Below are 12,717 nucleotides of genomic sequence, written 5' to 3'. Positions count from 1 at the left end.
GTATGGTCGAAACTTTTTTTGCGGGAAGCAGCCACACAGAAGAGGCAATGTTATGGGCCCTCGCGAGGAAACGAGGCGCTTCCAGCAAACATGCAAAAGGGGTGTCGCCAGTAATAGTTAAACAGGAAATAGCTATTTGCTGCGTCCTTTTTTTAGTTGTGATGCTAACTCGTGCAGTAGATAATGAAGACCTTAACAGGAAATGCGCTGAAATAGGGGCAACGAAGGCTTGATGGCAACCAAATATGGCTTGCAGTACGCTATAACATATACTTGATTTACCCTTGTGTCGTTGGTAAAGTTTTTAAGTACATTTTCATTCTCTAAGATATTTTTCGCATTACCGTTATATGGTTCAAATTTGACGTATAGACTTTTAAATATGATAAACGAAATTATGCTTTGTTATAAGATTGTCAAGAATAACACAGGCTAGTGGTTTCTAGCGGAAACTACACGCTGATATAAAACGGGAAAACAATATAGTGTTTCTTTATAGAATATTAAATGCCCTGAGCAGTTTTTTAAATGGTTAACTATACCTCGTTGACGTTCAGCGGCGTTACCTCCAATTTCAGCCATGGAGTTTTATGCTACACTAACTATATGTATCTTTGGCACATTATAAAATTGTAAATTGTGAATGATAAACTAAAAAAAAAAAACACGTTACAATATAAATGCACATAATTGGTAAATTAGCTTGTTAATGATACTAGGCTTGCTCTATTACAGTTGTTATGTATGAATAGGGTAAGATCGTACACTGATATGCTGATATTGTACTTAAAACTTTGCCGTTTTCAGAGACTATTCATATATATTCACATAAAACGAAAAAGGTTAAATGTCATCGGGCCGTTGCACATGCCCAGGCCCAAATCCCAAAGTATAAGCTAGGAAAGTTGGCATATATTGCTTCGTATCGTGCTGCGGTCACTTGTCATGGACGCTTATTCAGAGTTCGGCAGATGTCCATGAACGACTTGACAGACAGGAAGGTAAGTGGAGCTCCAAACTCTCCAGGTGTGTCCAGAAGCGGTAGACCAATGGATCGGAGCAACAGTAGAACATGATCAAGAACGGGTGTCGGCTGAAAGGGGACAATTTCGTGCTTGATTGATAGAGCGATAGATAATCTGGTGACATCATCATTTGTTCAGATGAATTGAAGGACAGTGCAACAGAGCATCGTGAGTGACGCGAACGGTTGCCCCCGTGTAGGGCATTGCGCATGCTGCAGCAGTGACGGCGATAAAGACGGTAAAAGATGCACCGACTACTCTGAACGACCAAAATAAGATAATGTTAGGTATCACTAAACAATGTTCGGTCTTTCTTACGTATATAGCCCAACCTATTACAATTTACAAGATTTGAAAGGCTGCCGAATCACTATCTCCAATTGGTGAGTACGAGCATAAACATTGCCTGTCAGCATTTAAGGCAGCATGATAAGCGCATACTCGCATACAACAAGGATTTTCTTAAGATTAATTGTATAGTCATAAGAATTAGTGCTAGAGCTGAGGAGGTGCTCATTTCTTTAACTAGAAAGTTCCACGTATTTTGTTCGTTGTATCTGCAAGCCGCTATGGTTGCATTGAAACGCCACCTATTGTTTCTCCTTCTACAAGCACGTTATAGTTAATCTTACAATGGTCGGAACTCTTCTGCTATTATGCATACCTCGCTTTTTATTAGAGCAGTGTCAGTCTAGCTCTAGAGTCTGTGTTAACGATACTGTCTTCATAATGACGAAATATTTTTCCTGAGCTCAATCTTTTTTGAGAAAAAGATATTTCCGGATCTCGTTTCGTTCCATTCCCTCCGTTTCCGCCTTAGGGGTTTTGACGTTGCTCAGATCAGCTATTACCTGATGATCAGCTCGTAAATCCCTGTTAATCACATCTGTTTTTGCACTATTCTTCAAAAAACACTTCATGTTTTTTTCGATAAGAGGGGTATAACTAATGTGATGGTGATTCACTTTTAAGCGCCTAATATACATTGTGATTACGTGCACAGGCCAAAGAGTATTTGAAAGCAACTGTACATACAAGGCCAAATCGGAAAGAGGTTGAATTTCCAGTATCTGTAGATCTGCGCTCACAGGTGGGCGTTGATGTGAAGAGCACAAAATTGCGTAATAATTTTACCTCGATATAGAATTCTGCATTGTGTTGCTTTTCTAAATACTTGTTTGGAAAGCTATGTAACATTGGAACATATTCATTTTAATAGCAGGTCTTAGGAAGGATCTCGCCACCAACAAATATAATAGCCTACAATAAAGTTATACGAGAACTAACGTTGAGGTAAAAGGGGGTAAGTCGGAGAGACGGACAGACCCTTTGTAGGAGATGCTAGGAAGTATTAAAAATCGATTATCGAGCTCTCGTCCCCTGCTTTATTTAAAGGAATCCTTTGAACAGGGTGTACCAATGGAAAAATTTATTAACGAATTTACCAACGTATTGTCAAATGCCAGGCAATAAATTGCCAATTCAAGTATCTTCGGGGCCCGTAACAGTGGCCGTACGTTGAAAGTGTTTCGGACTAAGTTAACGGAGGGAGTGGAATCGAGTTCTGTATAACGCAACTACCCAGTTCTTTAGGCGCGCTGAGTGTCTCTGCTATGAAAACGCCGTGCGATACCAGTGCGAAATAGCCTTTACCAACGTGACAGCTCGGTTAATTATACTAACATTTACGTTAGAGGAAAAACACTGTAAAATGGAGAACCTTATTTAGAAGTACATTGTGATTTCACGTTATATGTTCATTCATTTCAATCGTAATATGGAAGCATGCTGAATCAGATGTTTCATCAATCAGATGTTTTGTTCTGCTGCATTGAGTCAAAGTATTATAAGTCCTGCCGTTATATCTGAAGCCTTAGCAAACGAACGTGTTAGCAACATAAGTAGTTTATTACAGTTGTATACTGAATAGCTACTACAAGTCCAGTTTCACATATTGAAATTTAACGAATCTTCGTTTCACTCTAAAATCTAAGTCAATGTGACAAGCTGGGCCTATTTTTCACATTGCCACCTTTGCCGTGAACTGGTTGAACTAGATGCTCTTCCTCGATGTTGAGTTCGTATTGGCCCAGACGTAGCCAATAGTATTAGGCAATAAATTTATATTTCATTTATTTAGTTCCGTTCCATACTGTCAAACTTTCTCGATATTTGGCCATATACGAATGTACCATGTGCATGGTAGCATGAGGACAGACGTCCATCGGCTTGTTCCTGTGCGCGTTGACTTGCTTTAGTTCGCCGGCAGCGAACCGTTAAGTTGGCCGTTAAGTAACCGAAACATTGGAACCGTTCGTTTGCAGGATGTTTTCGCGATATAAATGATAGTTGACTCCGAAAGGGAAAGCCAGAAAGGTCAATCAAGAGACCTTTTCATCATACGTTTATTAAATTGGTTTCCGAATAAAAGCAGCACGCAACCATTACTAGCGGGGACATTTTCATCAACAACGCACAATGACGCGCTATGGCGCTGTTTTGCGTCATTGTGCGTTCTAATAGAAGTCGCAGTTCATGTACAGGACTTGGCAGCCCTTGTCGTATGTTCTAGGTACTCTTATTTTTCTCCCCTTTTGATCCCGTTATAATGTCATATGCATTATGAACGCTCGTCAATAAGCTAACTGATCTGCCGGTGCCTGCGTTTCTTTATGATTTTACATTACCTGCCATCTTGACGCCCCGTTGTTTTTTTCTCTATCGATGATTGTCGGCTGAGTAATTTGCGATTCTACCGCAGAATCCATGTGAGGCTAGGCCAAAGGCGCGGCCTGCTACCTAAATATTTTCGTAAGTTCCCGCATGTTTGCGTATTAAATTATATTATGTTACTACACCTACCATAGTTGTGCAAAAAAACTCAAATCAGTTTTGACGCGGGCCGTTTGTAATTATATCATTTGCTATTGAAACCAATATCGGCCTGGTTATTACCTTAACATACCTGGTATAATTACGCAAAGGGTTCAAGCTAACAAGTACTGAAATTTTTGAGACGTTGAATTTTTCTTGATTGAATCAGGAGGATTACGGATAGGGTTTAGCCATATATTCTGTGTTTACGGAGCCGGTAATAGGTCTAATTAGAGCCCGCTGTATAAAAGTAGCTTAGCTGTATTACTATCCTATCTATCCTATTAGCTACAGCTAGATGTCAGCAAATTTTTCACGATGATCTTTTACGTGAGTGCTCATGCGCATGTTTCTCAATACAATACAATACGATGACGAGAAGCAAGAGACCCTATGAACGTAGTCTTGCTCTAGGTCAGATCGACATTTCGCTCAGTAAATATTACGGGGGTGTTAGCAACGCACGACGATTTACGCCGTTCGGTATACGCATTTTACTAGTGAACTTTTTGAAAATAGGCTGCTTTCATGCTCTAAGTCATCGTATATCGATACCTTTTTAATGGTTTATCTTCACTGCGTCATCGGCCCAGCAATGTTATATTATTTGATTTTCATCGTATAAACTACAATCTACATAGCATATATGTACGATAGATGAGCAATATCTGTGAAATGTCCCTAGAACGTAAACCCCTATAGTGTTTCTTGATATCATGCAATGTTTTCTTTTATGTTTAAAATATCTTTCACTCCGTGGACACACATGCATGGCGTAAATTAAGAGTGCACCGTAATTACGATAGCGATCTGGGCGAAGAATAGTTAAAAGTTATTGAAATTTCCATGTCTGGCTAAACTTAGTTGTCATAAGTCTTCAGCAAAATCAAACACTTCGACTGCGGTATTTTCGATCAGCGTGCGTCGAACATCATGCTGATGATCTTTGGTGTTATCTCCTTTCGGGATTCCATTAGTTGTGTGTGTACTCCATTTCTTGGTAATCCGACAAGCAAGTCCGGAAGAAGCTTTCTTTGCAGCTTTCAGCGTCCACCTCCAGTCCCATCTTTCCAATAGGTTCCGGTGTCACCGGTTCGCTGGGGCTGCCAATGAATGCAATCCCTATGATGAGCTTTGGGACGATCGACGGTTCATCCGCGCGGCGCAGCGTCTGCGCAGTGTTGAGCCCGCCGTCACAGAGAAGACCAAGCAGCGGACAGCTCAGCTCAGCTCGCCGACCAGCTTACGGCAGCAAGGATCTCTAGGAGATTCACCCTCCTTTTCTTGTGACATTCTCGAGATAGGATGCGCTACCCGGGACGGCGGCTGCGAAAGGAGAAAGTCCCCTGCCATCGATCGGCTTCTTTTTGCTCGCTCATTGAAGCAAGAGAGTAGGGAGAGAACGTTCGGGAGAATCCACTGAGAGGAAGGGACGGTGATCCAGACTGAAGAAAGGACGGGGCTACGATTACTACGCGAGAGTGGACACATGTCCCATTGCTCTCGCTCCTCCGCTAATGATTAACATGGCCGAGCCAGACAAATCCGAACTCAGCTTGTAGGATAGTGTAGCTGACTGTGCTTAGGCTAGAGGCCGAGCATGTTCCGTGTCATACGTCAAACCCTTACAGTTGCTGAAGCTAGAGCTATGGCTGCTGCCGTCTGTGTATATGATATACGTGGAATGGTGTCCGGGTGTCACGAAGCTCCGACGTCACTGGAGATCTTTGATGCCGGGGCTGTCTGTTTGCAAGGATGGCAAGAGGAGACTTCATTGAGAGAGGAAGCACAGCTAACAGAGAAACGAAGTGTAGGGTGTAATGGGTGAACATAGACAGGTTCTACCATGTACGGGACGCGTCACAAACATCGAGGGCGCTCAGCGTCAATCACGATGAGAGGGCAAAGATGCGAGAGCTGGCTACTTTGCCTCGTTGGCGCAACGCTACGTATTAGTGATCTTACCGCACTCTTCATATTCTGACATAGTGGGATAGCCCTAACGTCAGTCGCTGCCAACCAGCCCACAGAACGTGCAGTACGACGAGACAATGGTCTTGGGGCTTTCCAGCATTTCCTATGCAAAAAGAACCTGTATAAATATGAATTGGATTGCATTAATTGCTAAATCTGCTAGGAAATCGGCTCTTTGCCTTAGCGAGCATATACGTAGAACGTCGGCTGTAATAAACGTTACCATTGCCACAAAAAGGAACGTCGACAAGGCGATTTAATAGTTGCTGTCTGCTTGTAAACCTTAAAAACATATGTGGCATATGTGATAGAAACTTGGGGTACGCGCAATTATTATATAGCTGGATATCCCTATCTACTCTATTGTATCATTTCTGATTTTTTTTTTCGAAAATTAGTGCCAGTTTAATTTCTTTAAATCCTTCAAAAAAAAAACAGAATCGGGTAACATGATTGATGTTCAGATGTTCTCCTGATCTTGTCAGGACGCTAAATCGGCTTTCATCACTCGAGAGACATCCAGCCGTTTTTTTGATGTGTTGCTAGAAAGGTTTTTTCGCATTACTAGAGTATAATATTAGATAGCTTTGTGATGTACTACATGAAAGATGTCGCGGTACCATTTTCTATAAAACTTCACATTTGCAGTTTCCAGCTATATCAGAACAGTTTTATAACGAGGAAAAGCCGCATCAATAAATCTCCTCTTACTGAAACACAAAGTATAAGCAAAACGCTACTTCAAATCCAAACAGCAATTTTAGTATCGGTGAGTAATAATAAAAGCTGGGTTTTACTTTTGCTATACCCACATGGTCTACACTTAATCTCTAATACGTGTTCACCTGTCACCCAGTAGAAGAGAGCATGCTATTGTGGCGCGTTTTCTTTGGCTTTCAATTTCACAGTCACATAACAAATGGACACGCGTGGCCACGAGCAAATTTTCATGTGAATGTGCAAAACACATGTGCATGTGTATATTCGACAGCAAATAGCTGTCAAGCCAAAAAAGACTGGAGGAAAAGACTGTTGATTACGGAAAGCAGCTTTGTACGTTTCTATCCACTTCTTTGTGGACGAGCAGATTTGCAATCAAGGGCTTCGTCTCTCTGCTGGGAAACGTTCACTTCGTATATTTTCTTGTTCGTTGCACTTTGACAGCGTTTAACGAGAACGACCGCCCACGGGATAGAGGTGAACGAAGCGGAGCCATCAACCAAAGTGAGGAACGTCCGCTCGAATAAAAGTTATGGTTACGCATACGGAGAAAGCGCGATGCCCACCTCATTCACGCTTGCGTTCTCGCTCCCACGGAATGGATCGAACCCACTGAAAAAGTCGAAGTTTACCTGTACATGCCACAGCTACACAGTACGTTCAGTGCATTGGTTCATTGCGAAAAGCTGCACGATTCATTATCATATGACTTCGTGAAAATAAGGGCTTTCTCAAATTCGGGCGATACTACAAGGTCAATAAGTTTTGGTTATTGGAAAAAAGGAAACCCAGCTACTATAGCTCCGCTTCGTATTGCTAGGCTTGGTAGCGGCGACGTCGAAAGTCCAACGGGGTTTCCTAAATCAGGAATCGAGGCCCATACGCATGAGGAACAATAAATGACCGTCAAATGCAGTGCATTAATTTTCTTATAGAACCATATCTGGATTAACAACTTACTTGACGAGTCCAGGGCAGGCTGGACGTTGGTCGAGTCTACCCAATAATAGACCTTGTAGTCTCTACCTCTGAGAAAGTTAATCCAAGGTTATCTTTCGTAAACAGGCTAAACAGGTCCAATCTTGTCCTGAAGAAGGAATCTACTATCTAATTTCTTAAACTATTTCCCAAAAGAGGATATTGCTTGAATTTTGAGCTTCTGTCTGTAAGACGATACAAACTGATAAGAAATCCAATCTACACGTGTTCATCATATTCCATAGCCAGGCCTGAAGTAATAGGTATCGCGTTTAACAACCAACTATTGGAGACAAATACTATTTAGTTATCTTCATAGGCTTCCGCTTAATAATACATTGTATATATTGCATTCAGTTAAGCAGCTGATATACAAGAGCATGACGTGGTTGTTTATCCTCGAAGTAGAAAGGGTGGCAATGGTCATATGAGGACAGGTGCGTATTATAAATTGTGCGGTGCCAAAGTAAGGCGCAAAGCTAGATGACGGCGCCGCACATTATCAGCATTGCATTGGGATGCATCAAATAGATCAGGAGGCAACGCAGGACAAAGCTGACAACCTGTGAGAGCGGTGGCTCTTTCTTTGGCGATGACGGCGGCGGAGGCCGACAAGCAGCCGGGGACTTTATTGCCCCGATCACATTGTCCACCACCTTCACTACGGCCAAAGTGTGCTGCTGTGTGTAACTACGTTAAGGGCTTCTGCTTACTTTTTATTTTGTATTGCCAAGTACTCGTTTGCCTGCCCGGTCGGCTGGACGTTCCGCGAAAGCTACCCCAACTCCCCATGTGCACATTCCCATTCAATGTATCACATCTCGGCGTTCGAACGCTACCTGCATTCAACTTGGCCCTGATAGCGAGTCTGTGTCTTGAGACCGTTTCGTGTCCCAGTTTGCCGTATTCATACAGGCCTTAGCGGCAGCGGCAGCCCTTGCTATGGTATACGATCTGGAGGACTGCCATAAAACGATCCCCCGGACAGATCATATGGATAGCCTGCAGGAGGACCGGGAACGCCTCATTTGCCACCCAGCTCTCTCTTCCTTGGACGATATTTGTGTGTACCCGTTCCTGTGCTTTTCATGCACGAACCCGGGAACGAACGAGGGTAGGCTTCATGTAGCTGGACTAACATGGACCAACATATTGTCTCTTGTCCTTCCGTCTCGTTATGGATCGTTTGGAAGTAACAACAACAGTAGTGACAGAAGCATAGAAAAATAAAAACATTATACTTGTAATATAATTGTCGTTGCTTCACTCGAGGCATCATCGATTATGTTAAATCGTGGACGAATAAAAGATATTCGACCTAAAGCGCATTGAAAAATGAATAGCTATATTCATATATAGTAGTATTCACTATATATAGTAGCAGAAGCGTAGAAACTGCAATAAATATTGAAGGTCTGTAGATTTTGATAGCTTGTTGATTATACTTGTCTATATTTGATAGGTTCTTGGGAATACACACAAACAGTTGTCCAATAGGTGCCAATCGCGCATATGACAGAAGCTAACGCGACTAGTTTATAATCGTATATCGGCAGTGGGAATACACATTGATACGGTCTTTTTCTACATACCTATTGAAAAAAAGGTGTCGATATTGGAGCTGTTGGATGTCGGATCCGTCGACACGTGGATCCGACAGGCAAGCGTAGACGTACTTTTGTGAGCGACTGCTAAAACAAGATGTACTTTACAAATACTACTCGTTGGATCAGAACACGACTAATGGCAATTCGTTCGATTGAGGGTTCGCTATCGTCGACCGACTGCATAATGTAAAGAATTTTACATGATTGGAGTCGTGCATGCCACACGTAACGAGAATAGGGTACAGATGCGCGTTCTATCGCAAAGTGTACCAGGAGTTGCGAAATAAAAGCTGTAAACAAACAACCGTAAGCTTCTCCAGCGGAAACGGTGTGAATGAGTCCCTCTTCTCAGGCGCATACATTGCAATAGTGCCTGCGAGATCCCCAAGAGTGGCCCGTAGAGACGGTCCTTTATGCAGCAAAAACGGGACTGAGATTCAGAGGATCAACAGCTTTGCGGCGTGTCATTCAAACATGACGGAAGGGGGCCAATCGAGCTTCATGCAAGAAATGACTTTGTCATCGAATTCGTACTTCAGCATGCATTAGCTAAGTTCGAACTAAAAAGACCTTCTTCGAAGCAAAATTTTGAAGACAACACCTTACTTTTTATCTTTAGTTTCTATTTTCAAGTTAAATCAGTGATTTGGTTCGTAACTTTATTCATTAGACACAGATTGGCTCCAAATGTACACTTGGTACTAAAGGATCCAGCTTAATAGCAATAACTCTTTCACAATGGAAATGTGTTGCACCGTTTATAAATGTAACTTTTGATTACCTAGCTGGCCTTAATCATCCTGTATCGAGGAAAGAACCCTGAGTGCTACGAGCTTGTGTGATAAACCGCTCTTATAGAAGCTGCTTTGCGCTATATTAAGCACTGCGACTGCGCAAAATTTGCATACAGAAGTAACGGGGTAACTTTATAATATAAAGACCTTCATCTCATTGAGGCCAGGAAAGGGTCTGCTACTTAGTACGGATATGAGATAGACTTTAAGGGTCACAGTAAAAAATTGTTAATTCGATTTTAACATCTTGAAGACAAAACCATACCAATAAATAGTGCGTTGAGTTAAAAGAAACGCGAAACTATGCGTTATTATTCAGATTTTAGTTTTTGTTTCGTTTTTTAATTATTCTTTCCGAAAGGGATAGGTCACAGTGTTATTTCGAGAAGTTCGTCGTTACATACTACAACAAAACATCGCCCATACAAGCTTATTTAAAGTCTGACGGTTTCATAACACAAATCATAATATGACTTTTATCTATGGAATCAATTATGAGCTTAAATAAGCTCACGTATTTTCTGCACTGTATAATAAAACAGTCAAAATAATAAAAAATAATAAATAAAATAATAATAAAAGAGTCAAAATGCATATATATATATATATATAAGTACGCGTATAAAATTCGTTTCGGTTAAGGTACTCTAGTAAAGATAACAGGAATTTTCTGCTAGAAATGTTCGCCCTTTCTCTTAGGCTAGTATGAACACGGAAGTTTTGTGCTATTCCGACGTATACATATATTCGAGCGGGAGTCATGAATCATAAAATATTAGTCCACACTGCTCAAAGGCGGAGACGATAGACGGCTAACATTGGACGTAAAACGCAACTTGCTAGGAATTTATTGGCAGCGGACACTATCAACTTTCGAAAACCGAACCGAAATAACCGCATCTCGCGTCTCGCTTTTCCAATTGCGCAAAGAATTTCCGAGATCGAGACGCTGCCGACCCTGTACTCTGTGATGGGCCCTCACCCAGATCTGGTGCACGGTACCATGTCGAACTCTAACCAATGCAAAGATACATAGCTGGTAGCGGGCCCTTTCACCGCCTGGTCTTTCTATATGGAGGAACTTTTAATGGAGTAGTACAGAGCCTGCTCGACCGTAGCTGCCAGTGTTCGCAAGGTCCGGAGCTTCCAAGCTGACCTTCAAATACGACACGCAACCTTTGTGGGGGGTCTTTGTATAAAATCAAACACCTTACACAAGTACAGCTCTCTGTGTAAATAAGAAAAGCGTGAGTGCGAGATTGGTATAGGGTCAACAGACGTACCCAACCAAGCGAAATCTAGGAAACAGTATCTTCCTATGGTTATCGATTGGCGAAGGATGAGACTAGAATAGAACAGTTATAACAGATTTGAATTAGTCTGACTGTTATTAAGTATGCCAATAGCTTCTTCGAGTAATTGGTTGTTTTTGTTTTCATTGTTTAGCTAAGACACTGCCATAAGTTACTACTAACTTCATAGAGGCAAATGTGTTTAAGAAAACCAGTGGGTCTAGTAATTTACCAGACCCTAAAGATGTGCTACTTACTCTACTTGCTAAACTACAATGCGTATTTAACTACTTACTCTTAAAAAACAAAAGAATATTTACTATATTGAATTTCTATTTGCTATATATTCTGCCAAGATTCACTACAAGTATATATGTAATAGAAATAAATGGAAATAAAGCAAGGCATAAACGTATCAGGATCTACAGCTAATCTACTACCTTGAAGAACATTTATACATTTTAAAAATTCATAAAAAAATGCGGAGTTTTCCTATGCCATGCCGCGCAGGCTAAATTCATTCAGGTTTATGTTAGCCTTACGGTTAGGAGACGGCTAAGTAGTACCGCGACGGTTGCATGCAGACTATTCTAGCCATTATTTCCTTCTCTAGTCAAATGGTTTGCACATTGTTGAAAATGACATGATGCAAATGCAGTAACCCATACAAGCTTCACTAACAAAGCATTTGTTGCCCTTCTAGGTCCAATGTACCCTTTTGTAGCCAATACCTTCGCCTCATCATGGTCTTCCTTTTGTATTTGCATCTATATAATTGATCAGTTTTTAGTTCCTAACAAAAATATCTAAGTTACCTTCGACAAACTTATGGTCCTTAGCTTTTTCAATGGCGTGTAGCAGCATCTCCGCTAGTCGTAAACTAAACGGTAGTCGTTTCTCGCGGGTTACTTGGTGCCATCATTAAACTACATCAATCACTCAATCAATCACTTTTAGGTAGCAAAGCTTTTAATAAGAATTTCGTTATTTAAAGTAAACTGTTCTCTTTTCTATAATTCAATAGAGATTAGCAGCTTTAGTTTCCTGGATCTCATTGACGGCCTTTGTTTCACAAGCATGGTGTACTTTGCCAGCCTTTATTTTGTTAATGAAATAAACTCGCTGATTTTAATGCCATTACACCTTGCATATTTTTTTATGTAGTCAATTAGTCGTATGTATTTATTTATGTAGTCGAAGAACTTCCCCTCTTTTACAAGAGTTAAATCAAAAGTCTTTCAGACTTTGGCCGATCCTCAGCCTCAGCGAGCGCATCTTCCGGCTGTAGAGTTTCCATGGCCCCTAACATAAAAGCCAAGAGCTGCTCGCGCTCGGTTCTGTAGTTATCAGACGTCTACACAATCCAGGCACAACAGATGTGGCACAATTATATCAGTTCTATTTTAGAACAACTTTCAGTTCTGTAGTCCGGCCTAAAAAAAAGTCCGTTTAG

At 41.3% G+C, this 12,717-nt stretch overlaps 1 long non-coding RNA gene across 1 annotated transcript; it reads right to left on the bottom strand.

Annotated features, from left to right (window-relative positions):
• Window positions 1-677: 677 nt before the first annotated feature.
• Window positions 678-12,265, bottom strand: LOC111251925 (uncharacterized). The gene is made up of 3 exons (XR_002674024.2): window positions 12,080-12,265; window positions 1,690-1,876; window positions 678-1,284 (listed from the first exon to the last, which is right to left on the bottom strand). It is a non-coding gene; the product is annotated as an uncharacterized LOC111251925 (long non-coding RNA).
• Window positions 12,266-12,717: the final 452 nt, after the last annotated feature.

Source organism: Varroa destructor, unplaced genomic scaffold (genome assembly GCF_002443255.2).
Source record: "Varroa destructor unplaced genomic scaffold, Vdes_3.0 BEIS01000005.1, whole genome shotgun sequence".
NCBI classification, from domain to species: Eukaryota; Metazoa; Arthropoda; class Arachnida; order Mesostigmata; family Varroidae; genus Varroa; species Varroa destructor.
The sequence above is the reverse complement of the archived record's forward strand: the minus strand, read 5'-3'. Positions and strand labels throughout refer to the sequence as shown.